At 46.6% G+C, this 27,781-nt stretch overlaps 1 long non-coding RNA gene and 1 pseudogene across 3 annotated transcripts in view; both read left to right on the top strand.

Moving 5' to 3' along the window:
* The window catches only part of LOC127482692 (non-histone chromosomal protein HMG-17 pseudogene), an 85,054-nt pseudogene that overhangs the window by 57,017 nt on the left and 256 nt on the right, over positions 1-27,781 (top strand).
* ZBTB38 (zinc finger and BTB domain containing 38) overlaps positions 6,678-27,781 on the top strand; it is a 112,758-nt gene continuing 91,654 nt past the window's right edge. The window contains exons 1-2 of one of the 3 annotated variants that reach the window (XR_001794623.3): positions 6,678-6,736; positions 8,458-8,537. This is a non-coding gene — a long non-coding RNA (zinc finger and BTB domain containing 38). Of the gene's footprint in view, positions 6,737-8,457; positions 8,538-25,070; positions 25,142-27,178; positions 27,245-27,781 lie in introns of those variants that run through there. The other 2 variants (XR_001794622.3, XR_011388183.1) reach the window with 2 other exon arrangements.

Below are 27,781 nucleotides of genomic sequence, written 5' to 3'. Positions count from 1 at the left end.
TGGATAGGCTCAGCTCCAGTCATTGCTGCCATTTGGGGAGTGAACCAGCGGATGGAAGACCTCTCTCTCTCTCTTTCTGCCTCTGCCTCTCTATAACTGCCTTTCAAATAAAAGATAAATAAAACTTTAAAAATTTATATATATATATGGGATTTATATCCAGAATAAAAAGAACCCCTACAACTCAAAAAACAAAACCACAAATAACCCAATTTTAAAATTGACTAAAGAGGGAGGGGTAGATAAAGGGAGGCAGTATAACAGGTGCCAAGATACAGTTAAATATAATGGATAAATGCAGTGGAAACTATAGTTTACAACAATTCATTATATATTTTATAAGGAACTGTGGCACAGTGGGTTATGCTGCTGCCTGGGATGCCCACATCCCATATGAGAGTCCCTGGCATCAAGTCCGACTTCCACCTCTGCTTCGGATCCAGCTTCTGGCTAACGCATGTGGGAGGCAGCAGATGATGGCTCAAGTACTAAGTCCTTGCCACTCATGTGGGAGACTCAGATGCAGTGTTTGGCTCTTGGCTACAGCTTAGCTCAGCCCCAGATCCTGCAGGCATTTGGGGAGTGAACCAGTGGATGGAAGATCTCTCTCTCTCTCTTTCTGTCACTCTGCCTGTCAAATAAATAAAAATGAACATATAGGCATTTAAGAAAAAAGAACTTGAAGAGACTAATTGGAAGGTTCTCAACACAAAGAAATGATAAATGTTTAAGGAAATGAAAATGCTAACTATTCTGATTTGATTGTTATATATTATATACATGAATCAAATTATCACTCTGTGCTTAATAAATATACTCAATTTTTTAAAATGAAGGTAAAAATTAACAAAGGAGTTGCAAAGACAATTCTTCAAAGAACATATCATGGCAAATAAGTTCATGAAAAGAAACTCAACATCATTAGTCATTAGAAATGCAATTCAAAACCATGATGAGATACCATGTCACACCTACTAGGATAGCTCTTATCAGAAATATAGACAGTATCATTGTTGGTAAATATGTGGAGAAATCAGAGCCCTCATCTGTTGTTGATAGGAATGTAAGATTATATGAGCCTTCGGGAAAACGGTGTGACAGACAGTTCCTTAAAATGTTAAAAATAGTTACCTGGGGCCAGTGCTGTGGCGTAGTGTGTAAAGCTGCCACCTGCAGTGCTGGCATCCCATATGGGCGCCGGTTCTAGTCCTGGCTGCTCCATTTCCCATCCAGCTCTCTGCTATGGCCTGGGAAAGCAGTAGAAGATGGTTCAAGTTCTTGAGACCCTGCACCCACATAGGAGACCCAGAGGAAGCTCCAGGCTCCTGGCTTCAGATTGGCACATCTCTGGCCATTGTGGGTCTGGGGAGCGAATCAACAGATGGAAGACCTCTCTCTCTCTCTCTCTCTCTCTTTTTGCCTCTGTGTTTCTGTAACACTACCTTTCAAATAAATAAATAAATTTTTTTAAAAAATAGTTACCTGTCACCCAGCTGTCCCATTCCTTGGTATCTTCCCAAGAAACATGAAAGCGCCGGCACCGCAGCTCACTAGGCTAATCCTCTGCCTTGCGGCACCGGCACACCGGGTTCTAGTCCTGGTTGGGGCGCTGGATTCTGTCCCAGTTGCCCCTCTTCCAGGCCAGCTCTCTGCTGTGGCCAGGGAGTGCAGTGGAGGATGGCCCAGGTGCTTGGGCCCTGCACCCCATGGGAGACCAGGAAAAGCACCTGGCTCCTGGCTCCTGCCATCGGATCAGCGCGGTGCGCCGGCCGCAGCGCGCCGGCCGCGGCGGCCATTGGAGGGTGAACCAACGGCAAAGGAAGACCTTTCTGTCTCTCTCTCTCACTGTCCACTCTGAAAGAAAGAAAGAAAGAAAGAAAGAAAGAAAGAAAGAAAGAAAGAAAGAAAGAAAGAAAGAAAGAAAGAAAGAAAGAAAGAAAGAAAGAGAGAAAGGAAGAAAGAGAGAAAGAGAGAAAGAGAGAAAGAAAGAAAGAGAGAAAGAAAGAAAGAAAGAGAGAGAAAGAAAGAAAGGAAACATGAAAGCAAAGTCCACAAAAAAATATTGTACAAGAAAGACCCATGTTATGGTGCAGTGGATTAAGCTATTACTTGCGACAGCAGCATCCCAAATCAGTGCCAGCCACTTTGCCTATCCAGCTCCCTGTTAATGTGCCTGGGAAGAAACTTAAGATGGCCCAAGTGCCTGGATCCTGCCACCTGTGTGGGAGACCAGGATGGAGTTCCTGGCACCTGGCTTCAGCTGGCCCAGACCTGGAGAGTGAACCAGAGGATGGAAGATATGCTGTCTCAATCTCTCTGCCTTTCAAATAAATAAGTAAAAGCCTGCACATGAATGTTCATGGCAGCATTAGCCTTAATGACCAAACACTGAAAACAACTCAGAAGTCCACCAACTGATAAATGGATAAACAAAATGTGATTTTCTGCACAATAGATAGAATATTATTTGGGTATAAAAAAGAAAAGTTCTAAAATATTATACCATATGGATGAATCTTGAAAGTATTATGCTAAGTGAAAGAAAAGCAGCCACAAAAGGCCCTGTGTTGTATGATTCCATTGTACAAAATGTCCAAGAGAGGCAAACCTATAGAGACTGAAAGAAAGATAGTGGTTGCCTAGTGCTGGGGCATGGGTGGAGATGAGGAGTGATGGCCCAGAGGTATAATATTTCTTTTGGGAGTAACAAAAATACAAAATTAAATTATGATTCATACAATTATATACTAAAAATCCACTTAATTGTACATTCTAAGTGGGTAAACTTTATGGTCTATAAATTATATCTTAAGAATTTAAATAGGATGAATGAAATGAGAGAAATTCGAGGCAGTGAGTATAGAGAAATATAAATTGGAGGCAGCAAGTATAGAGAAATCTTCCATGTAATTCCTTAAACTCATAAAGGTTTTATGTTGTCATTGTTTTAATTCCCAGTACATAGCTGCACTTATTGTAGCAAAGGCAGATAATGCTTAAGACAGGGTGGAGACCCAGGGAATCATTGTGCTGACTTCTCCACATCTCCAAGTACATGGTTTGCCCAGTTCCCAGATTTCTTTTTAAAAATTTATTCAGTGGGACAAGGACAATTTCTTTTCTTTTTTAAAAAATTTATTTGAAAGAGCTAGAGATGGAGAGAGAGAGAGAGAGTGAGAGAGCGAGAGAGAGAGAGATCTTCCATTCACTGGTTCACTCTCCAAATGACCACAATGGCCTGAGCTGAGCTGATCTGAAGCCAGGTGTCAGGAGCTTCTTCCCCGTCTCCAACATGGGTGCATCCTCCACTGCTTTCCCAAGAGCATTAGCAGGGAGCTGGATCAGAAGTGGAGCAGCTGGGACTCAAAGCCACACCTGTATGGGCTGCCTGCAACACAGACTGGGGCTTTAACCCTGTGTGCTGCAGACGTTATCCTCACTGTATCAACCCCAGAGCACGCAGTGCTTCAGCTTACGGATGATCATTTCTGCTTCTTTTTTTTTTTTTTTTTTGACTGGCAGAGTGGACAGTGAGAAAGAGAGACAGAGAGAAAGGTCTTCCTTTGCTGTTGGTTCACCCTCCAATGGCCGCCGCGGCTGGCGCACCGCGCTGATCCGAAGGCAAGAGCCAGGTGCTTCTCCTGGTCTCCCATGGGGTGCAGGGCCCAAGTACTTGGGCCATCCTCCACTGCACTCCCTGGCCACAGCAGAGAGCTGGCCTGGAACAGGGGCAACCAGGACAGAATCCAGCGCCCCGACCGGGACTAGAACCCGGGGTGCCGGCGCCGCAAGGTGGAGGATTAGCCTACTGAGCTGCAGCGCCAGCCCATTTCTGCTTCTTTCCTTGCCTTTTCTGTTCACATTATCCTCATCCCACGAGGTACAGTGAAGAAATAAGCAGCCTCTCTTCATCTTGTTAGAGCAATAAATGCATGTGTATGTGAAGCAAGCAAGGCCACGGAGCCTTTGGGGAAACAGAGCAGGGAGGTGCCCAAAGGCATTTTCTGTAGAGAGGGCAGAAAAGAATAAACAAGGCTTCTGCCAAAAATGCCTGGAACTTACAGCACTTTCCTCAGCCCAAGGTCAGACTCTGTGTGCATGTTGACATGAACCTGGTCAGTCGTTGCTGCTCCCTGGATTAAAAGACTGTGTCGTCTTAGGAAATTCGTCCCACTAATTCCACCTGTCTGGGAATTGAGACCCTCCTCACCTCCACACATATACAGAACAAGCATAATTCCAGAGTGGCAACTGGCACAGCTCCCAGGAACACAGCGTCCCGAGCCATCAGAGGCAGACTTCCTGAGCCCAGGCAAGGGGTCCCCACGCCACAGAGGGAAGGCAAAAGATAGGGCAGCATACTCAGGAGGCCACCCCTTCGGCAAGGGTCTGGGAATCCTGGCTTTTATCTTCGTCTTGGAATGAGAGATTAACCCTAAGAGAATCATGGAAAAGTACAAACCACAGAACCGGAAACCACAGAGGGAGAAGGTGCCTCTGAGGTCACCCGTGCCCCAGCCCCAGCCCCCCACTACACGGATGCTCTCTTCTTGCCGCCCCTCCTTGCCTTCACTTGGGCCCTTGCTGGAATCCTCACCCAGCCCCACAGAAGCGGCGGATTCCTGACAGGGTAGTGCTGAGAGTAGCAAGTGATGACACTGTTGCGTCTTGCTGTGCTCCCGGTCTCTCACAGCTCCTCCTCTATTCAGAAAGCACTGCGTGGGTCCACCTCCTTTTCTGGGTCTTGTCTTGGGAGCACCATCATCTATCTCCCTTTCAGTCTTCTTGCTTGGCCCAGACCTGCCCCTATCACTTCACTGACCCTCCCATGCACAGCCATGAGGCCAGGAGACGGCAAGCACAAGCTTGGGCCTTGGCCCTCTCCGGAGTGTTCTGTCCACCATGGCTCCTGGACACTGCTTTCACTGCACACCACAGGGCTGCCTCCACCAGTCTTCCCTGGCTGTCTCCTGGTCTTAGCCTCTCATCCCCACTTGTGCCTGATGACAGACTCGTCCTCCGGCCTCCTGCCAAGACTGGGGCCTGCACACTGACCCATCAAGATGGCCTGAAGCCCAGGTAACTAGACAGAACATCCCTACGTGTTCCATTATTTCCTTGCCGCATTGGTTTCAAGTCTGTCTTTATCCTTATCTCCTTCTCCCGGGCAGGGTGCCCTTGGTCAAGATTCCTTCATTCATTCCAGCCAATCAGCACGGGGTTAAGAACACAAATTTTGAGATGCAACAATCAGGCTCTACCACTAACCAGCTGTGAGACTTTGGGGAAGTGTCTTAACCTCTCTGAGCATCTGTTTCCTCATCTCTACAACTGGGAATAATCACAGAACCTTCCTAATGATAATACCACTGAATGAAATGACCTTTGTAAAGCACTTAGCACAGAGGCTTGAACATTCCCTCTAGGTATGCAATACATGTGCTCTGTTTTATTTTAAGATTTAGTAATTTATTTATTTGAAAGGCAGATTTACAGAGAAGGAGAGACAGAGAAGTCTTCCATCAGCAGGTACACTCCCCAAATGTCTTGAATGGCCAGGGCTGGGCTAGGCCAAAGCCAGGAGCCAGGAGCTTCATCCAGGACTCCCACATGGGTGCAGGGGCCCAAGTGCTTGGGCCATCTTCTGCTGCTTTCCCAGGTGCATTTGCAGGGAGCTGGATCAGAAGTGGAGCAGCCAGGACTGGAACTCGGATGCCAGCCACTGATGCTCCCCATCGCAGGCAGCAGCTTAACCCACTAGGCCACAACGCTAGCCCCTCTACTATTGAATTTTAAAATATTCGTTCGTCATATATTTTCTGAGCTGCATGCCAGGCACTGGGATATAAAGATCCCTGTTAAGGAGTGGTGCCCTCTCAAATCCAGGAAAAGCCAGCTCATCTTAGCACGCGGAGAGCAGGGTGTGGGGCTCACGGCCCCTAGCACAAAGGCAGAGGAGTACAGCCCCCGGGCGCTGCCTTCTGCTAACAGGAGAGCCTTCCCGCATTCCACGTCTCTGCTAATGCCCCTTCCACTCCCCGGGTACAGCGGGTGCCGCAGGAAGCGGAAGAATGGCAGAGGGGGAAATGGGAGAGGTCCCAGGTAAACACCCTCCTCCTCCCCTTCCCCTCCTCTCTCTGCCAGACAGCGGCCATGCCCCTGCCGTTCAGGAGAGGATGTCCTTTGGGAAGGCCTTGTGGAATCTGCCGGGAACAGTTCCTGAAGTGGGGACGGCGGCTGGGGGTGGGGAGGCAGCAGGAATGTTCTCGGGCCTGCTGCTGGCGCTGGCCACTGTGCGAGAGGAGGGCCTCTGGACATCAAAGGTTCCTTTTGTCCCCTTCCGAGTGGCAGGGCAGCCGGGCCGCTGGCGATGACTCAGGCCGGGCCCTGACGTCACCCACGCCCAGCCACTGGCCTCCCTCTGCAGCCAGGAAACCAGCTGGGGCGTGGCACTTGCAGCTGCAGCAAATCTCAAAATAAGGAGGCAACTAACTGCCTTCCTCCCCCTCTGCGCCTCCCCACGGCACACCTTGCTTCTCCTTTCTCTTCAAACCTCATGGAAGGTTTTCCTTGTAGATCAACTTTCAGAATATAGAAGTCAGAATGCGTGACATCATCAGAAAAACATGTGGAGCTGACGTGGACGAGCAGTGAAGCCCAGACGGCGAGACCACAGGGACAGCGCCGAGCCCAGCCGGGGGGCCGCCTCCGCACCTCCCACGAGCCGCGCCTGCGCGTAAGTGAAGGCCCGCCCCCGGCCCCGCGCTCTGCGCTCTGCGCCTGCGCTGCGGGCGGCCATCTTGACCGCTGATGCCTGGGCTTGGCGGGACCAGGCCTGGAGGGGTGTGGGTGTTGCATTCGGGAGACCCTCAAAATAAGCTCCTAAAGGGGTCTGCGCTCGCTCTTCTGCATGGGAACACGCACACACACGCACTCACACACTGTTACTGAGACTGAAACCCTGAGGAAAATGGCCAGTCTGGTGCTTGCTTCTCCACACCAGCCGTCGTTTTGTTTCCTTTTGGCTGAGTACCCTGTTTCGAACTGCTGGAGTGTTTGTTCAGAGTTCCGGACAACTTGCTTCCCGGATCTTAACACCCAGTGATCAGACATAAAAATAAAGTCTGTTCGAGCGAAGCATATGTTCTGTGCCGCCCAGTGGCGTTTTCACACGCAATCTGATGATAGATGGCAGGCGCGCCCTGGGCCCGCTGCCGCAACAGAGCGGGGTCCTGGGTGTTCCGGGCGTCCGCTCCTTTGCTCTCTCCTTCCCTGTTTGTAGAGGCCCTTATTTCTGTTCCTACTTGTACTATGACATCTAGGGTGATAACCAAACACAACGACACATTATCATGCTTCTGTTTTCACTTGGTCGAAAACTCTTAGGTCTTTGCACAGCCTGTAACTGTACAAGTTCTGAAAGTTCCATCCTAAGTAAGTTAAGTTTCCAAAAAGAAAGACAAAAATCTTATGTGCACATGGGCATAGAAATTAGGCCCTGATTTTCCTGGCTTTAAAAGTCATACACTGAGACAGCATCTAGTGCTCTTATAACTTACTTAGCCGAATAGATCTGTTCTTTTTTTATTTTTTGACAGGCAGAGTGGACAGTGAGAGAGAGAGACAGAGAGAAAGGTCTTCCTTTGCCGTTGGTTCACCCTCCAATGGCTGCCGCGGCCGGCACACCGCTGGTCCGATGGCAGGAGCCAGGTGCTTCTCCTGGTCTCCCATGGGGTGCAGGGTCCAAGTACCTGGGCCATCCTCCACTGCACTCCCTGGCCACAGCAGAGAGCTGGCCTGGAAGAGGGGCAACCGGAACAGAATCCAGCGCCCCGACCGGGACTAGAACCCGGTGTGCTCGCGCCGCAAGGCAGAGGATTAGCCTAGTGAGCCGCGGCACCGGCCTAGATCTGTTCTTTATAAATTTCACTTACAAAGGAATTGGGGGTATGTTTTTAAAATGAGTTTTATTTTTAAGGACTGTAGGGAAGCTTGTCATTTACTGGAAAACAGTGGCAAATTCTTTCGTAAACTGATAACATCCTTTGGAATTTTTTTTAAAGATTTTTATTCATTTATTTGAAAGTCAGAGTTACAGAAGAGAAGCAGAGAGAGAGAATGGTCTTCCATCTAATGGTTCACTCCCCAATTGTCCACAATGGCCGGAGCTGTGTGGATCCAAAGCCAGGAGCCAGGCATTTCCTCTGGGTCTCCCACGCGGGTGCAGGGGCCCAAGGAGTTGGGCCATCTTCTACTGCTTTCCCAGGGCATAGAAGAGAGCTGGATCGGAAGTGGAGTAGCTGGGACTAGAACTGGTGCCCATATGGGATGCCGGCGCTTCGGCCAGGGTGTTAACCCGCTGCACTACATCGCTAGCCCCTTCCTTTGGAAATTAACTATGACACTCTTTAGTATATTGTTTTTCAGGTCTTATGTTTTACTTTTGTTTTGTTCTAGTCTATGAGGCTGTCTTGGAGTAAGACTACTGCACTGCTGATCTTCTGGCTACGAGATCTCAATGCTGTGACCACAGTTTGGTGAGTGTGGATTGTCCCTAATGACTGCTTACCTTTAAATCTGATTGTTCTTTTTTGCTCTGTGTCTAGATTTTTTTTTAAAAAAAAAAGAAAAAGGGCACAGAGACTTCTGTACATGATAACAGCTGTATCAAAGAGGATGTGTGTTAAAATAGGCTAATAGCTGTAAAAGATCCCCAAATCAAAATGTATAATAGTTCAAACACAGCAGAAGGTTATTTCTTGCTCATGTGGTGTTGTAGGTCGATGGAATAACTCATACACTCATTCAGACCCACAGGTTGAGAGAGACTCTGCCTTTTGCAGCTTGTAGTTGCCAAGACACTCGGAGTATCTGCCCTCCACTGCGGAAGAAGAGTATAAGAATGTGCTCAGGGAGGCTTGTGAGGGCCATGCCTACATGGCGCACATCACTTTTACTCGTGTTCCATTAGCTGAAACATGGTTATGTGACTGTAATTAGCCACTAAATATTTTGAGAAATGTAAGTCTTTGATGGGGCAGCTGCTTCCCAGAGACCGCTCTGGACAAGAGAGAATTCTATCTGACAAAGCACATACAGGAACTTGGAGATGTTCAGGGTTAAAGCTGCCGAATGAAGCAGCGAGAGAAAGTGAAAAATTGCCAGATATTTAGAATTCCCTGACCCTAGTGGGTAACATCTTGTTTTGTGGGCTAGGAGTTTGGGGGAGGTTTCTCAAGCTACTGCTGTCCATTCCAACCCTGAGCCCTTAGACAAATGCCACCATGCTGTCAGTGGTTAATGAGCCAGGAAGAACATTCTTTCCCTGCTTTTTCCTTTCCAGGGTTCTCTTAGTCTAGAATTGTTCTGGCTTAGCCTCCTGTTCATGGAGCTATGGTACTAGTTGGGATTGTCCAAAAGAATTCTCCCATAACTACAGCCCCAATGGTCTGTAGGAATGCTTGTGGTTTTCTTATCTCATGGTTTTGTCTTTTCCTGGAGGGTTTGGGAAACTATCCAACCTGATCTGCCCCACTCTGGGGCACTTAGTCAGGGGGAAAATATTGACTCTGGAGAGACCTTTGAACCAAGTTATTAGAAAGACATTTAAAATAGACCAGAAATGTTTAGGGTAGGGATAAGTAATGCTACACCCCAAAGGATTTGATATATAATTCTAATTTCTCTTTAGGAAAAACTTGAAAGCACATTCTGAAATAATGAAAGGTAGATTTATAAGCTCTTTTTGAGAAACTGTTAACTAGTTTTATATTTTATGTAGGCATTTAACCATGGTTGGTTTTGCTACAGTATTCTGCTTGCTGGTAAATATCAGAAACCACATGGCGAGGGCCTTATGATGCCCTTCGTTTAAAGACCTCCAATAAAAATGGACTAAAGGCTGCCTCAGCTCCCTGGTACCTGTGCCTCTAGTTTTATTGTTAATATCTAGCTAAACACTCTAGTTTGTGATTGAATTTCACCCCTGGACTTAACATTTCTGGCACCCACATTCACACTCTGAAGGACATTCATTGTGCTTTGTGTGGGAAAGCCTGTTACCAGCCAGTTTGACACAGCAGCTCAGGTCCCTGGTGACAACACATGATGCCTGGCTTACTCTCCTAGTACTGCTGCCTAGCGTCCGCCCAGTCCCCTCACATCAGGAGTAGGCTGGGAGGAGTGAAATAGAATAGAAATCTGATTTATTTCAAAAACACTTCAACCTCTGAAAGTCTGTTTTCCTGGGCTTCTGAGAACTAAAAGCTTCTACTGAGCTGGAGGCTGGCTATGCTGGTAAAGTAAGTTAAAAAGAAGTCCAGATTGAATGGGGGAATACAATGCCTGCTGGAAGGGTGCGGCCATAGGAATAAGTTGAGGACAAGTATCAGATCTCAAAAACTGGGGCAAGTGGAGACCATTTGTTGCTGGAAGTCCCAGTCTAGCAGAGGTTGACATCGGGGGAAGAGCAAAAGCTAGGAGTCAAGGAGGAAAGATGTCAGAATCAACTCACTGGGGAGATGACTAGTCCCCCGCTTGTTCATTTCAACTGCCATCTGCTGTGACTCCTCACAGCGTCAAGGATGCAGAAATTGACGTAAGTGTTAGGGTTGTGGGGAGGGACCAGCCTCTTGATTTCTAGCAGCACCGGATGGCGGGGAGAAATGTGTGACCACCAAATCACATATGCAGAATTCTACTGGGGTCAATACTTGGTATTTGAAAGAAACCCTTAGATCCCCATGACCACATGATAGTTTTAGTCCAGCAAGCTGAGTGACCTTGTATGTGATGCCAGCAAAGCAAGATTATGTAAAAATAGACATTTTTAAACTGTTTGTATGTTAAACCAAAAAAAAAAAAGCATCCAAGTAGACATCATAGGAAATATTAAACTTTCCTGATCTTCCTTAACCTTAATTTAGTAATTTTGTTTTCAATTGTAGTAGCATATCAAAGGTATACTTCAAATTGGAGGCACTGTAGTCTTTTCAGAACTTAGGCCATCTCAAGATCTTAACTGGTTTTGCTGGTCCACAGTGAGGATGTATAGATTAAGCACATTGGCCTCACATAGGCAGCACCTAGACCAGTAGGGTTATTTTTGACCCCAGAGGTCTTATAACTGACTTTGCCCAGAAGTGCTAGCTCCCTTCACCCATGGGTCAGCATTGTGAACATTCTCTTACTCCCTTTAGGGTATTTTGCAATAAGACCACGTCACTTTCACCAAAGCTAAGCATTCATAGTAAGAGGGCTTCATAATTTCTCATGCTGAAATCCCCTAATTTCTTGTCAAGAACCAACTTGGAAAATACCAAGCTGAAGACTTCAGGGTTTTGTTTTTAATTCAAGAAGCCTCTGGTTTTCATCAGAACTTAATACTTCCTCCCACCCTACAAATGATTTTTTTTTAAGAATTATTTTATTTATTTTAAAGACAGAGTTACAGAGAGAGGTAGAGCCAGAGAGAGACAGGTATTCCATTCCACTGGTTCACTCCTCAAATGACTGTAATGGCCAGAGCTGAGCTGATCCAAAGCCAGTAGCTAGGAGCTTCCTCCAGGTCTCCCATGCAGGTGCAGGGGCCCAAGGAGTTGGGCTATCCTCTGCTGCTTTCCCAGGCCATAGCAGAGAGCTGGATGGGAAGAGGAGAACTGGCGTCCATATGTGATGCCGGCACTGCAGGCTGGGGCTTTAACCCACTGTGCCACAGCACTGGCCCCTACAAATGATATTTTAAAGAAATGTAATGCTGGGGCCTGTGCCGTGGCTCACTTGGTTAATCCTCCACCTGTGGTGCTGGCACCCATATGGGCACCGGGTTCTAGTTCCCGGTTGCTCCTCTTCCAGTCCAACTCTCTGCTGTGGCCCGGGAGGGCAGTGGAGGATGGCACGAGTGCTTGGGCCCCTGCACACGCATGGGTGGGAGACCAGGAAGAAGCACCTGGCTCCTGGCTTCTGATTGGTGCAGTGCCGGCCATGACGGCCATTTGGGGAGTGAACCAATGGAAGGAAGACCTTTCTCTCTGTCTCTCTCTCACTGTCTATAACTCTACCTGTCAAATTAAAAAAAAAAGAAGAAGAAATGTAATGCTGAGACTGTCAAAATAAGACAACATGTACAAACTGGTTTAGGCAAGTTATAAAAGTATATGTCAAGCCAAAGTATTGAAAATAATTTCCATAATTATGGTCAATATTGGTGTTTTGGCTTTTTAACAATATTATAGCATGATTAAAAAATTGTCTCTGAGACCATTTCTAACCAGCCAAAGCATATGGTATACAAATTTAGAGGCCAGGGGCTGGCATTGTAATGTACCAGGTAAAGCCACTGCCTGTGATCCCATATGGGATCCCATATGGGTACTGGTTCATGTCCCCTGTGCTCCACATCCAATGCAGCTCTGCTGATGGCCTGGGAAAAGCAGCAGAAGATGGCCCATGTGTTTAGACCCCTGCACCCATGTGGGAGACCTGGATGAAGCTCCTGGCTCCTGGCTTTGGTCTGGCCCAGCCTTGGCTGTCCCTGCCATCTGGGGAGTGAAACAGCAGATAGAAGATCAGTCAGTCTCTCTCTCTCTCTCTCCCTCCCTCCCTCTCTCTCTCTTTCTGCGTCTTTCTGCAACTCCAACTTTCAAAATAAATAAATAAATAAATAAATCATCTTAAAAAATTATTTTTGAGGCCCTACTTGGAAAGGTTGACTCTAGGCCAGAGGCCTAACTGAAAGGCTTCTAATCTTACTCCTAGAGACATTTGACCAGGAATCTTTGAGGGAGGATGGATGAGTCACCTTTCTACCAAAAGAAGATGATTCCTGGCACTCTCTGAACTCCCGATGCCTGGGGCAAGTAGGCTTGGAAACCACTGTGCAGAAGCAGCAGGCCTGACTAGCACCTCCCAAGGCTGAGGGGAGCCTTCATCTTTGTCCGAACCCCTCTAATCATCAGTGCCATCTAATCAGTCTTATACTAGGGGTGAGACTGGAGATGATACTGAGGCGGTAAACAGAAGTTAACCCAAGAACAATAAAAATATTTATTTTATTTAAAGGGCAGAGCGACAAAGAGAGAGAGAGAGAGAGAGATCTCCCATCTAATGGTTTACTTCCCAAATATCCATAACAGCTAGGTCTGAGCCAAGAGCCAGAAAGTCCATCCTAGTCTTGCATGTGGGTGGCAGGGGATCAGGTACTTGAACTGTCATCTGCTCCCTCCCAGGAGCATTAGCAGAGTCATGGTTCAGAAGCACAGAGTAGCTGGGACTCAAAATAGGCCCTCTGATACAGGATGTGGAGCAGAACGGGAACTGGAACTCAGTACCCTGATACAGGATGTGAGTGTCTCAAATAGCATCTTGGGCCGGAGCTGCGGCTCACTAGGCTAATCCTCCACCTTGCAGCGCCGGCACACCAGGTTCTAGTCCCGGTCGGGGCGCCGGATTCTGTCCCGGTTGCCCCTCTTCCAGGACAGCTCTCTGCTGTGGCCAGGGAGTACAGTGGAGGATGGCCCAAGTGCTTGGGCCCTGCACCCCATGGGAGACCAGGATAAGTGCCTGGCTCCTGCCATCGGATCAGCGTGGTGCGCCGGCCGCAGTGCGCTGGCCGCGGCGGCCATTGGAGGGTGAACCAATGGCAAAAGGAAGACCTTTCTCTCTCTCTCTCTCTCTCTCTGTCCACTCTGCCTGTAAAAAAAAAAAGCATCTTAATAGCTACAACAAATGCCTACACCTAAATGAAGTATTGTTAAAGTTCTCAGTGCATACAAGTGAACTAACCTCTAGGAGGCTGTCAGTGTCTGTCTCAAAACCTTGATCTTGGGGCCAGTGCTGTGGCATAGTAGGCTAAGCCTCCACCTGCAGCACTGGCATCCCATATAGGCGCCTATTCGAGTCCCGGCTGCTCCACTTCTGATCCAGCTCCCTGTTAATGTGCCTGGGAAAGCAGCAAATGTGCCTGGGAAAGCAGCAACTCCTTGGGCCCCTGCACTCATACGGAGTCCGGAAGAAGCTCCTGACTCCTGGCTTCAGATCAGCTCAGCTCAGGCCATTGTGGCCATTTGGGAAGTGAACTAGTAGGTGGAAGACCTCTCTCTTTCTCTCTGTATCTACCTCTCTCTATAACTCTGTCTTTCAAAAAATAGATAAATAAAATAAAGCTTAAAAAAAAAGGGGGAGGAAACATGACCAAAAAAAACCACAAAACCTTGATCTTCAGTTTCACATGTGAAAATGCTTGTTCCTAAGCCCTGTGCCATCAAGCTCTCTGACGCAGAAAGAGATCTCACACCAGCTGGCTCAGTCCCCAAATGCCTAAAACAACTAGAGATGGGCCAGGCCAAAGCCAAAGCTGGGAACTCAGTCTGGGTCTCCCATATGGATGTCAGGGACCCAAGTCCTTGAGCCATCACCTGCTGCTTTAGCATTAATTGTGCATTATTATTATTATTATTTATTAATTGTGCATTAGCAGGAAGCTGGACTCAGGAGTGGAGCTCTAGAATCCAGGCACTCCAAAATAGGATGCAGGCATCCTAAGCAGCATTTTAACCACTACGCCAAACACTGGCCCTCACTCTCCCAATTTGTATGCCCATTAAAACCTGAGAACTGTTGACATGCTGCACTCAGTTCAATTAACATGCAGTTCAGCAAACATGAATTAGGCAGAAAGAGAGAACCCTAAGCTAGTCTATCTAAAGTAGAATGTAGCTTATAGCCTTCTTTCAGCTTCTGAATTCTATGTTTTCCCTTAACCATGGCATGGTATGGGAAAAAGAGTACTTGCTAGGGAGTCAGCAAGCTTTGTTGTAAATATGAAACCACACAAGCCCAGAATGGCCCATTTGTTTCCTGGTGGTCACCTAGAGACGGAGTGACTGAGGTCCAAAGATTCCCACACGCTGGGTAGCAAACAAAAAGCACCAATGAGAAGAGTAACTCCTGAAGCAAATTCCTGCCTCAGCCAGGGAACTTTGATCGCCTTCTGATAGACAGGGCTACGTCGCAAGACAGGGAGCCCAGGTGCCCATCTTGGTCACCTAACGAAGCCAGACCGTATGTATGGAACCCTGAGGCAACAGCACGGAAGCAAAATGCAGGTGAACATAAGGCAGCCACGCAGGGAACTTCCATGAGATCCAGGTCCAAGAACTGAGTCGTGGGTGGGTCTAGAGCCAGAAACCAAAATGGCAGAACGGGGTCGGAGCAGATGCCAGACTAAAATCTGGGGGCAGTTCTCAGTGGAGACAGAAGTGAGTTGTAAAGAAGACGAAGCAACTGTCAGAGGGGAGGTATGACCTCCAGGACAAGTGTCCTTTAGCTTCACAATCCACAGGGGCACCTCCCCAAGCTGTACCTGCCCTGCCCTTTTAAATCAGCAGGTAAGTGGGAGCAGTGGGTCAGAGAGGAAGGACCTACAAGTGGAAATTTAGAAAACAACGGAAAAAACAATCGTTGCAGGGAACATGGTGAAAAACAACAACCAGCTTGTTTATGTTCTCACCACCTTCTAAGAGGAAGTGTGAATGTCCGTCCAGCCTGCAGAACCCTGCTGGAAGCTGTCAGACCACACCCACCCATCACCTGATAGCATCTGACTGCCCCTGCTTCCTCCCATTTTACCACCTCAGCTGCTGAAGGGCTGCCAGGTGCGCCATTTGACTTTCAAGTTCTGCTTCCACAGGCTGCTCAGCTCCCAGCAGTGCCCTTTTCACGGTCAAGTTCTGCAGATCATTTAGTTTCCTTCATTCCTAAATCTGCATCGCTCCCCTGTGCCAGCACCTCCAGGAGCACCTCCGCTGAAGCAGAGACATCAGAGGACTTGCCTGTGACCGCCACGCTTCACTGCTTGGTGCATGCCAGCGTTATCTCGTAGCTGGCTCCATTCTAGATCCCTACTCTCCTGATTCTTGACCTCCTGGTCCAAGTTTGTGGCTCTAGGGTTATGATGAGTATGGATTCTGGCAGTGTCTTCACCCTCCCATGAATCAGGGATGCAACAGATAGGGGGAGACTTTACATTAGTGGCTGGGGCAGTTCCAGTCCTCACTGTGATGTCTGTCCTAGGCAAAGCCCATCTCCCTGATGTCCCGCACAACTTGCATGCCTGAGGCACCTAGATTCGGTTCTGATTGCTTCCACAACCTGGGTCCTTGGGCCAGCAAGGTCTATGGAATGGTGAAAGCAGTTTCTTCAGCAGTTCTGTCTCCCCAGGAGATAGAAATCAGAGCTCCATGACATTTTGATGAGGGGACACATGCTGCTGGAAGGTCCTGAGTGGTTGCAGAGCAGGAAGTTCAAGGACAGAAAGTGTTCAGTGGGTCCTGAGATTTGACAGGTGCCATTGTTGGTTCCTGTCCATGTTGACTCCATCTTTAACCTCCCTTCACGCTATGCTAATAACTAACTTTAGGAATAAAAATCATCACATGGGCTCTGGCCAAAGCTGTCCTCACCCTGTGGCTGTCATATCACTTCTCCCACTCCATGGCCATGTGTGCTGCTGGGACCCAGTCTGCCTTCTGGTCCAAGCAGTACTGCCTCAAAGAGCTCTTGCCAGCCCAGATGGCAGTGTCCCACCACTGCAGTCAGGAGCAACCTCGTGTCTGGAGAGACCAACCCATTTTTCCATCACCTACATGTCTTATGTTCCAGACTGCTGTATAGACAATTGTAAGGAAAGCTAGATAGTGAAAGATATCCAAGGTTTGAAATCCTCACACTTTATTACTGCCATCTTGATTGTGGACCATCAGAAGGAGTCTCTATACATCCATCAGAGTGGCTAAAGTAGACTGATACAGCCAAACACTGGTGAGCATGGATCTGGCGTACATGGTTGATAGGCATGGTGCTACCACTGTCATAAACAGTTTGGCAGCATCTTATAAAGTCAAGTGTATAGTTACTGTATGATCCAGCAGTCCCAGTCTCGGGTATTTAAATGAGAGATGTGAAGACTCAGGATCACAGTAACCTGTATGTGAATGTTCGTAGCAGCCCTATGGGTAATACTGAAAACTAAAAGCTAGTCGAATGTTTTGCAACATGTGCATGGATAACAAACTGTGGCACACCCTCACCTTGGATACTATGCAGCAATAAGAAGGTACACACTCTTCAAACACCCCGGGAATAGATCACAAGGGTATTGTGCTAGGTGAAAGAGAGTCAATTGCAAAGGCTTCTATACTGCTTTTCTCCACGTTTAGAACATCCTCAAAGTGACCGACTTCACAGTGAGAGAGAATGAGTGGTTGCCAAGGGTGAGGCTGGGGGGAAGGGTGTCCCTCCTGTCAGTCAGTTCACGGGTTGTGGTGAAGGAATTGTTGTATCTCCTGGTTGTGATGGTGGTTACTCCAGTCTCTACATGCAGTAGTGTTTCATACAACTGTGGACATACACACAGAGGCAAAATCAAATGAAGATCTGTACCTGAGTACATTTCTTGGTTTAGACAATGAACTACTGGTAAGTGAAACATCACCAGGGAAGCTAGATAAAGGCCACACTTACTGAACTCTTTTTGTAACTTCTTGCAAATTTGACACTGCTTGAAGGAAAAGTTATTAAAAGCAAATTTTTTATATAAAAAAAAAAGCAAGCTTAAAAAGGGAGACATTCTGCATCCCTGAGGAGGGGCTGACATCCCCTGGCTTCTGTCTTGTGAGCACCTCCTGTTGTTGATTTTGCCGCCTTCTGATGTGTGGTTAGACCTCCACAGCATCCTGGTAGCTTTGGCCTCACCCTCTGCTCTTCCATCTCTGGTGGAATGAAGGCTCAAGCATCACAGCGCTGAGTGTGAGCACGCCCCTCCGCCCCTCCCGGAGACTGCCACTTCAAAGCTGGGTAAAGACAGAAAGATCTGAGACCTGGTCTCCCGATGAAAATCGAGGACAAATCGCCCTCCGCGGCCCGCTCAGTAATTTCTCTCCTGGAATGGCTCTTTGTCGGCTCTGCTCTTCATACAGATTATTCTCTTCACCTTCACCAAACGGCCCTCCTTTAATGGAAGGAGATTAACCCTTCTTTGCCCCCTTTCAGTCTCATTCAGCTGGGGGCTTGCCTCGAGGCGCGCTGCTCTGCCCAGGCCTGGGCCTCAGCTGAAGCTGCAGTGAGGGGAGACGGCTGCCTCCCCTGTGAGGCAGAAAACACCTTTCTGCCTGGAAAGACGGTCTTGAAATTGAACTTGTCCTCAGAGACCTGGGTTTGCAGGGTGGCACTGCACAAGGCCAAGGGCAGTTCGGTCAAGGGAGACTCACTTTGCTCTCTACCTCCAGAGCCCCCTCTCACTGATCGCCCTGCTCTGCAGAGGGGTCCCCAGCATCACAGAAGATTGAGGCTGAGCATGCGGGCTGAGGCCTATGTGGCATCCTGTCCGGATGTGACAGCACAGGCACACACCAGCCACCGCCCCCAGGACTGGCCGCAGCCCCCAGCTTCCTGCCGTGCCTTGATATGGTGGACTCATCTTGAGAGTCCAGGGTGAGGGGGTCAGAGGTGTGCGTTTCCCAGGTCTGGCTGCGAGCTGGCAATCAGGACAGTGTGCTAGAAAGGTAAAAATTTGAATTGTTGCCTTTTGTGGGCGTTGGTGAATCTCCTGGTTTTGCACCTTCTGGTTTCAAAACCGTACTGAACAATGGAAAATGAAACCTGCAACTTATTTTTAGCTGTTCTGCTAACTCATGAGATTTTTCTTTGCAAACCAAATAGGATAAAGACTACTTCAGCTGGCTAAACTTAGTATGATTGACTTAATATAGAAATCCGCCCTGGTTCTCTGAGACTTCCCAGATGACACTTGGTCCCAGGTGATCTTTTGGCCAACATTTACTATTTTGCTTAAAATTATATTTAGTTGAGCTTTCAAAAAATTTTTAACATTCATACTGTCACATTTTCTTCTGCGAGTATCTGGGCAGCACCATTGTTAATGCACTATACTGCCATCTATGCATTAATTCACTTAATCTATAACCATTTACTAAGTATCTGTTTAAGTGATAGCTTGGAGTGGTTTTGGAAGATTTATTTTATGCATTTATTTGAAAGAGCAATTGAGAGAGAGAGAGAGAAAGAGAGAGACATCAAGATCTTCCATCTGCTGGTTTATTCCCCAAAATGACTGCAACAGCCAGGGCTGGGCCATGCCAAAGCCAGAAGCCAGAAACTCCATTCTGGTCTCCCATGTGGCAGGTAGGGGTCCAAGTATTCATTCCATCTTCTATTGTCTTCCCAGGTGTATTAGCAAGGAGCTGGAAGAAGGAAAATGTGACCCATATGGCTTGCTTTCTTCTTTTTAAAGATTTATTTATTTATTTCAAAAGCAGAATTAGAGAGAGAGAGAGAGATCTCATCCTCTGGTTCACTCGCCAGATGGCCCCAATGGAAGTGGAGCAGCTAGGTCTTGAACTGGTGCTCATATGGGATGCTGGTGTTGCAGGTGACAGCTTAACCCTCTGTGCCACAATGCTGTACCAGAAGCAGAGCAGCTGGAACTCAAATCAGTGCTCTGATATGGGATGTGGGTGTCCCAAATACTGCCCCAACCTGCTGCACATCAATGCTGGCCCCTGGAGTTTGGTGCCCATGGTTTGCTCACTGATCCTTGCTACCAGGAGTCCACTCCTTTCTGACAGCATTCACAAATGTTAATGGATAGGAGTGAGAAAGATCATGTCTAGGAACTGGAGAAAGCCTCCTGGAGTTCAAATTCCTCAGGCACGTCTATGCCCCCAACCCTTTATTCTACTGCCTCATGAGCCCTGAGCCGGTTAATTCCCCTCCTTACCCCCAGGCGGGGCGCGGTTGTTGGGGGTGGTGTGTGATTAGAAAAGCTCCCTTTGAGAGCCATCTGGCTGCCAGGTAACATTACCACCAATGAAGCACGGTAGTCGCCTTGCCATATACCGGGAGAAGGGAGACCTGGAGTCCAGCCTTGGTCTACCTGTCCTAGGAAGCATACTTTTCAGCATCACTTTCAGGGCTTGAAGGGAACTCTCCAGGGGCAAAAGGAGCAGATATTAACAGACAGTCATTCATTAAAATGATACCCGTAAAAAATTCTCAATAGTTAGGCTTTTTTTTAAAGTCCGTTCTTAAAAAATCATTTTTAGAAGGTTTAAAATTTTTTTAAAAATTTCCATCTTATTTGAAAGGCAGAGAGACAGAGATAGGCACAGAGAGTTGTTTCATCATTCACTCACTCCCCTAATGCCCACAACAGCCAAGGTGGGCCAGGCCAAAGCCAGGAGCCCATGTGGGTGGCAGGGACCCACCTACTTGAGCCATCATCTGCTGTCTCCCAGAATAGCTAGAAGTTGGATTGAAAGTGGGGGAGCCAGGAGTCCATAAAGGATACAGGTATCCTGATCAACAACTTATCCATTGTGCCAAATTCCTTTCCCTTAATGTCTATTTTTAAAATATGTTTAGGAGAGGCAGGTGTTATGGCATAGCAGATTAAGCTGTGATGTCCATATCCCATATTGGAATGGCTGGGGTTGAGTTCTGCCTCTGCTTCTGATTCAGCCCCCTGCTAATGTCCCTGTGAGGCAGCAAATGATGATACAAGAACTTGGATCCCTGCCACCCACAGGGGAGACCCAAATGGAGTTCTTTGCTCCTGGCTTCATCCTGGCCTAGCTCTGCCTGTTGTGGGCATTTGAGGAGTAAACCAGTAGATGGAATCTCTCTCTCTCTCTTTCTCTCTCTCTCTCTTTCTGTGTGTGTGTGTGTGCATGTCTGTCTGTCTCTCTACCTTTCAAATAAATGAATAAATAAAACATTTTTTAAATGTGGCAAGTTAAGTCGCCACCTCCAATGCTGGCATCCCATATTGGAGTGCCATTTCCAGTCCTGGCTGCTCTGCTTCTGATCCGGCTTCCTGCTAATGGGCCTGGGAAGGCAGTGGAAGGTGGGCCAAGTGCTTGGGCCTCTGCACCCACGTGAGAGACCTGAATGGAATTTCTGGTTGCTGGCTTCATCTTGGCCCAGACCTGGCTGTTATAGCCATCTGGGAGAGTGAACCAGCAGATGGAAGTTTGTTCTCTCTCTTTCTCTGTCATTCTGCCTTTCAAAACAAATAAATCTTTAAAAAAATCCAGTACATGCAATTTTAAAAACTAGTAATAAAATATCTCTGGGTAGAAATTCATAATACCTACTCAGGTTATCTGGTCAGGAGAAAAAAAATGTTCTTCTAAGTTGAAACCAGGTTTATTTGAGGGGTAGGGGCATCCCTGTGTGCCATATAAGGCCCATAAAGTCATTGGGTCTGGCCTTGCCAGAGCAAACTCAGACAGGACTCGAAATTCAATAAATCTATAGCAGGCTAATTTTCAAATTGATAATTTTGTATGACACATGAATGATGTTATAAATATATCTAAATGGCTCTTGGCAGAAAAAAGGTTTCCCATTCCTCCTTTGATAGTTTTTAACAGTCCAACAACCTGATAATTTTATTCACAAATGTTAAAATATTAGGTGTAAAAGGAAACCAGGGGCCGGCACTGTGGCATAGTGGGCTAAGCCTCTGCCTGTGACACCGGCATCCCATATGGGTGCCAGTTCTAGTCCTGGCTGTTCCTCTTCCTATCCAGCTCTCTGCTATGGCCTGGGAAGGCAGTGGAGGATGGCCCAAGTCCTTGGGCCCCTGCACCCAGGTGGGAGATCTGGAAGAAGCTCCTGGCTTCTGGCTTTGGTTCGGCACAGCTCTGGTGGTTGTGGCCAATTGGGGAATAAACCAGCAGATGAAGACCTTTCTCTCTCTGCTTCTCCCTCTCTCTATCTATAATTCTACCTCTCAAATAAATAAATAAAATCTTAAAAAAAAAACAGGAAGTTAGCTGTAATTTTTGATACAGCAAATGGGTGAATTTGCTTATTTAAGTGTGTGATCTTGGGCAAATCACCAGATCTCTCTCAGCCTGTGTTCTCATTTGTAATCTGGAAAAATGGGACTTCACAAGATGACATCTTTGCTCAGACAGGAAAGTAAGCTGTTGCATTTATTTTGCTTGGTAGAACATTTCTAAATTATGACAAATCTCCTACCAAAATTGCCACTCTGCTCTCTAATATTAACTCCCCAGCATGGTCTAATTGATTCCTCCTTTTAAAAATTAATTTTATTTATTTTCATTTTATTTGAAAAGTATAGGGGCGGGGAGAATGAGCAAACGCACTTCTATTCGCTGGTTCACTCCCCAAATGCCCACAACAGTCAGAGGTGGGCCAGGCTGAAGCCAGGAACCAGGAACTCAATCTGGATCTCCCATGTGAGTGGCAGGGGCCCCAGTACTTGAGCCATCATCTGCCACCTCCCAGGATGCGCATTAGCAGGAAGCTGGATCAGAAGTAAGGTTGCCAGGACATGACCAGGCACTCCAATTGCTACCCAAAGTGTGGTCCCTGTCCTCCCTACCAAATCACGATAATGAGGACAAGGTTTGAGGGTAAAGGACAGAGACAGTTTAATCTGTCAACAGATGAGGACAACAGCAGATTAGCAATCTTAAACACTACTGTCCTGCTTTGTGAGGGTAGTCTGGGGTTTTTATTGAAGCTGCAGAGAAAAGGGGCTGGTTTCACACAACATACAGGACGAGTAGCACATCTTCAGGGGAGCTGTGATAAAGGCCAAAACTAGTCAGCCGGGAGCCGAGCCTGCCACAACATCACTGCTTAATCTTTGCGAAGGTCTGTAGGTGGAGAGGTTAACTGTGTTTGACTGGGTTGCTCTGCTCTGGCTGCCTGGAATAGAAGACCAGATAAGAGTGAAAGCATTCCCATGGTGTGGATGAAAAGGAAAGCCAACAACTCAGCCTCTGAAACAGCATAAAAGCCAACATAGCAGAGCACAGCATAACAACACAACAGTGCTGTGTAACCGTGGCCTGAAGAACGTAACTTAGCTAGAATTAGAGTAAAGCTTGCGCTGTGGGATTCTGCTGTCTTGCGCTGGATGTATGGCAAGAACCAGTTCCAGTACTTTTTTTTTATCACCTGGTATCCAGTTACACAACATGGGATGCACGCATCCCAATTAGCAACTTATGTGCTGCTCCAAACATCTGCCATTCCTCGTCTCTTATTTGGACTTGTCCACTTGCTGGGTCCAGCCTGCCTTTGGTTGGTGGTGCACCAGAGGTTACTAACATCAGGGATGGAGTGTGGATGTGGGAAGAAGCTTAATCCTTTTAGGATTGGTGGAAAAACCCAGGCATGGCAACTGAGTGAACTTGGGTTCGAATCTCAAGTGCTGTTTACTGTGTGGCTAGTAATCCCCATTCATTCCTCACCTAAAATTGAGGATAATTTATACTCACTTTGCAAGATTCTTAGATTAGACTTAAATAATATAACCTTACTAAAAGAGTGAGTAGGTTCTCCATAAGCGGTAGTGATTACAGACTTTTAACTCTGATCAGCACAGAAAGCAGAAGTTCCTGCCCAGAACTCCAGGCAAGATGTAGATGTTCAAAGTAGCACTAGGCTTTCCTAAACATTTCAAACAAAATACCATGCCCAGACATTTTTAGTCATGGGCAAATTCAGTCACCATGGTGTTGCCAGGAATGAGTACACACTACGGACAGAGGTAAACTCACCTCATACAAACGTTTAGACTTTTCAACTTCTCAAAATTGAAGCCAAATGGTTCTGTTTGGTCAACATTTTATTTTTTAGAATTTCAGTTAGAATAACCTAACCTAATGACACATTCACCCACAAACGTGGACTATGTTGGGTGTCAGAGAAGGCCAGCAGTAATTTTTAATACAGTGAATGGCGTAAAGAAATGTGCAAACCCATCCAAATGTTTATAAACCGAGGATTCCTCTGGGACTCAGTGCTCAAATTTTCTTTTTTTTTTTTTTTTTAAACATCGAGAGTCAAGCTTTGTTCATACTTGAATTCTGTGCTTTGCATAAGCCATGTAATTTAACCGTAACCCACAGTACCAAAAATAACAGTAGCTCAGCCTGCAGAACAAGAAGTCGGTGAGCAAGTAAGAACGTTCATCAGTGCGAAACACTGGCCTCTCGCCGCCAGCTCTGTCCTTCTGCATCCTGCTCCTGCCAGATTGTTTTGGGTTCCTCGTGCTCGACTTGTCAGAGTGGCAGAGAAAAGCTGAAATTTTCATTGTGGAAAGGGATTTGTCTTTTAAATGCATAGGTTGGTGCATAGGGCCTGAGGAGGTCGGTGAGGAGCACGCAATCTTTAACATCGTAAGCGAATGTGTACCCTGGCCATTTGTAGTCGTGACAGAGCGTAAGTAATTCAGGCATGAGCATAGTTTTTAAAAGTACAAAACAGGATTTGCTAGTTGAGATGTCTGCCTAAACAAGCTCAGCCCTCTGAATACGTTCAACTGCAGTTCCTATTGTTTAACCCAAGCAGGTTTGGTAAGTGAGGGCTTTGGACCTCACAATAAACCAATACGTGGCTTTTAGGCTCGTTGTGACAGAGCGGACAGAGAACCCCACAGGGAGGCTTGGAAGCTGCTTGCCCCGGCTTCTGGCTCACCAGGACCACTAGGAGACCTGACGGCATTTACCACCCTTCCACCTGAAGGAACGCTACTCTACTCACTCACTGCCTGGGAGCCTAGTGTGCATTGCTGTCCTTGTCACTGTCATCTATTACCCCAGACGGAGGAGGCAGCGCCTTAGCTCTATGTGGTCGGGGTGATTCCATGCCACGTATATTTAGCCTGTGAGTTTTTGAACATGACTAGCTTTCAAGTATCATGAATGGGGACTATCTCAACAAGCACGAGGGGCGTCCGGCATCTAGGTGTGCACTTCCGCCTGCCCTGACCCCAGCCTAAGGACTCTGCTTTATAGCCAACCGGATGTTAAACTGGTGCCTTGTAACTCAGCGTGAGACTCTCTCTAATTCTCGACCCCCATGGTAAAGGAGGAATTGGCCTAAGGACACTCCATTCTAATTTTCTGCTGCTGTCAATGCTAACCAGAGCTCACAGAGCAAGGATGTGGGGGGTGGGGCCGATGGTTCCACCATTGGTGTTACACCAGGAGCTGGTGTTTTCGTTCAAGCTACATTTGTTTCGGGAGTAGTTGTGGGAGAGAGATGTGCTCCAAAGAGAAGAGGACCCGCGGTGGTTCAGGTACGACCCTCCACCCAGACAACCCAACAGGCAAACATTGTAAAGTGTACGGGGTGGAGGCAGGCCGGGTACTTTGTACTCATTAAGCTAAAAATCGCTTTTGTCCTGGGGTAAGGAGATAGAATGAAAGCCAGAAACAAAACATTCAGTTGTGAAACCTAGTACCTAAGTTAAGGTGCTCTAAGATCTTTTCTCCTTCAAAAAGATTTCTGGGGGACTTGACTGTTTTTCTAACCTGATTATTTTCAGTCAATCCTTATAGAAGATAGAGGCACTGGAGAACCAGCAGCCCCCGAAAATATTAATTCATTTTTTTCACGTTAGACTTAATTAACATTAGCATATTCAGTGATGCAATAGGCGATCAAAGATTTTTGGAGAGATAAGAAGAAATATGTCAATACTAAATATTCAGAATTAGTCTCAGCATTCGACAAAAATGTTGGCTAATGTTCAAGATCTAAAGGTGGGGGTGATATGGTTTATTTACAGCTCAAGAAATATAGTGGAAAATAAGCTGTTTTAGTTCCTTCAAAATAAAAGATGTCATATTTTATGCAGCAGAGCAAATGAAATGCTTTTCTGTTTTTCACCTGCCGGCAGGATCGGGAGACAATTTTTCTAGCAAGCTGTGCTGTTTTCCTCTGTGGGGATATGGTGACACTGGTTTTGTAGCAAAACAGTATTTGCTTATTAGGCATTTCTTTAAAATCCTGAATAAGCAGCTCTTTCAACAGTTTTTTGTTCTACATGTTAAACATTTCATTGCAATTTCAGCTTTAATTGTGTGTGTGTGTGTGTGTGTGTGTGCATGCGCTCCCATGCATGCTTGCACGCGTGTTGGAAGGAATAAAGGGGTGCATACGAATTCTTGAAGGATTTTTACTTAAAAAAATCCTCACAATTGTGTATGGGCATCTCTACAGAAGGTGATTCCAATTCATTACATCTGAGCATACTAGGTCCCATCAGTCTGGAGCAGCGGGGGTAGGGAGGTGGTGTGGAAGAAGACATGAAATTTGGTGTTGGAGAAGATGAGATTTAATTTCCAGAAAACATTTCACTCATAAAACGGAGAGCAGCCCAGTGTCAGCCCTGACCTCCTGTGTCAATGGCATGGTGCAGGCGTAGCTAAAATAAGCCTGGAAGTAAAACAAAGAAACACTGCACCTCAGCACTCCAGGATGGCTCTTACAGCCTGCACATCTGTAACATTTGGGATTCCTATTAGTGGCTTGTTGCTTTAAAATTTAGCTTTTGGAGGGGGGAGGAAGAAGAAAAACCACTGTGCATTTTCTGTGTGCCAAACACATGCAGTATGCTGCTGTAAGCCTTAGTATTATTTAGGTCAGTATCCTAAGGATAGCTTTTATCGTTTTGACAGTCAGCTATATCCAAAGGAACTCAGCATCCATTTTTGTTTTCTGTACTGATTTTACTTTGCTTCTAAATGGAAGAAAATTCATTCACATTTTAATACAATTCTGTGTGAGGCGGTATCTGCATGCAGTTCAGTCCTGCAGATACATTTAGCAGGCTGCATTTACGCTGCTTGTGGTTAAAGGTTACAGCACAGATACAGACAGCTGATCGTGCATTCTTCTGCAAGCCTGCCGGCACCATTTAGGATGCTGAAAAATGATCTGGAAATGCTATCCGCTTTATCAGAATGATTCTTTACTTCACAAGAGCTTAACAGTTTTGCTTTGGTTTTGTTGTTGCTGTTGTTGTAAGCAATTCTATGAAATTAGCAATCTATAAAATGCACCCCAGACCAGATACATACTTGTATTGAACGCTTTCTTGGAGAGGAGGACAGGACAGTGTTCACTGCAGCTTGTTTTCTTCCTTAGCCAAAGGATCGTTTGCTTCGCAGAAGCAGAAGGATGTGTTCATTGTGCAGCAGCTCTGCTCAAGTCTCTGAAATGCCTTCTACTGCCTGGGTGCAGAATTTGGAGTTCGCTAAACAGTGTTTAGTGATTGGGCTCATCTTGCATCACCAGTTGATGACATTTTTCTTTGTTCCCTCCTACCCAGTTGAACCAAGACTCTGAGGCTGATATGCAATGTCACTTACAACATTAATCAGATACTGCATTTAAGGTGAGCTGTCCCTTGCCTCCTCCATCGCTAGTGCTCGTGTGCTGCATGCAGTGCGTGTCTTGCTCCTGCGAGCTAAGATGGCAGGCAGGATTAGCCGTGCTTGTGCTGTGTGTGCGTGCTGTGTATAGAATTCATTACACGTTGCCTAGTATTTCAGATGTGAGTATGTAAATGCTCTGTGTGCCATATCATCTGGTAGCGAAGACTTGTTTTTGCCTCATTACAGCCGTAGATATTTCAGCATCACCTTTCATTTCCGATTCATTTGCTTTTGGATGTTTGCTTTTCATCACATTCAAAACACGATTTTACCTTTTTATTTTTAACAAGGCTTAAAAAAAAACTCATAAAACCCTAAAAACAAAAACAACAACAAAACTCTGCTACCAGATGGTGTCTCCCCTTTCTTCTTGCATTTGCTGTCTTTTAAATAATGTATGTTGCATTGTTAATTAATGTGAATATCAAATTAAACACTTGAAACTTCCGTGTTTATTATGCAGGTAGAAGGCAAGGTGGAATCTATTTTTAATTCTT

Source organism: Oryctolagus cuniculus, chromosome 4 (genome assembly GCF_964237555.1).
Source record: "Oryctolagus cuniculus chromosome 4, mOryCun1.1, whole genome shotgun sequence".
In the NCBI taxonomy this organism is placed as follows: Eukaryota; Metazoa; Chordata; class Mammalia; order Lagomorpha; family Leporidae; genus Oryctolagus; species Oryctolagus cuniculus.
Note: the sequence above shows the minus strand (reverse complement) of the source record. Positions and strands in the feature narration are given on the sequence as shown.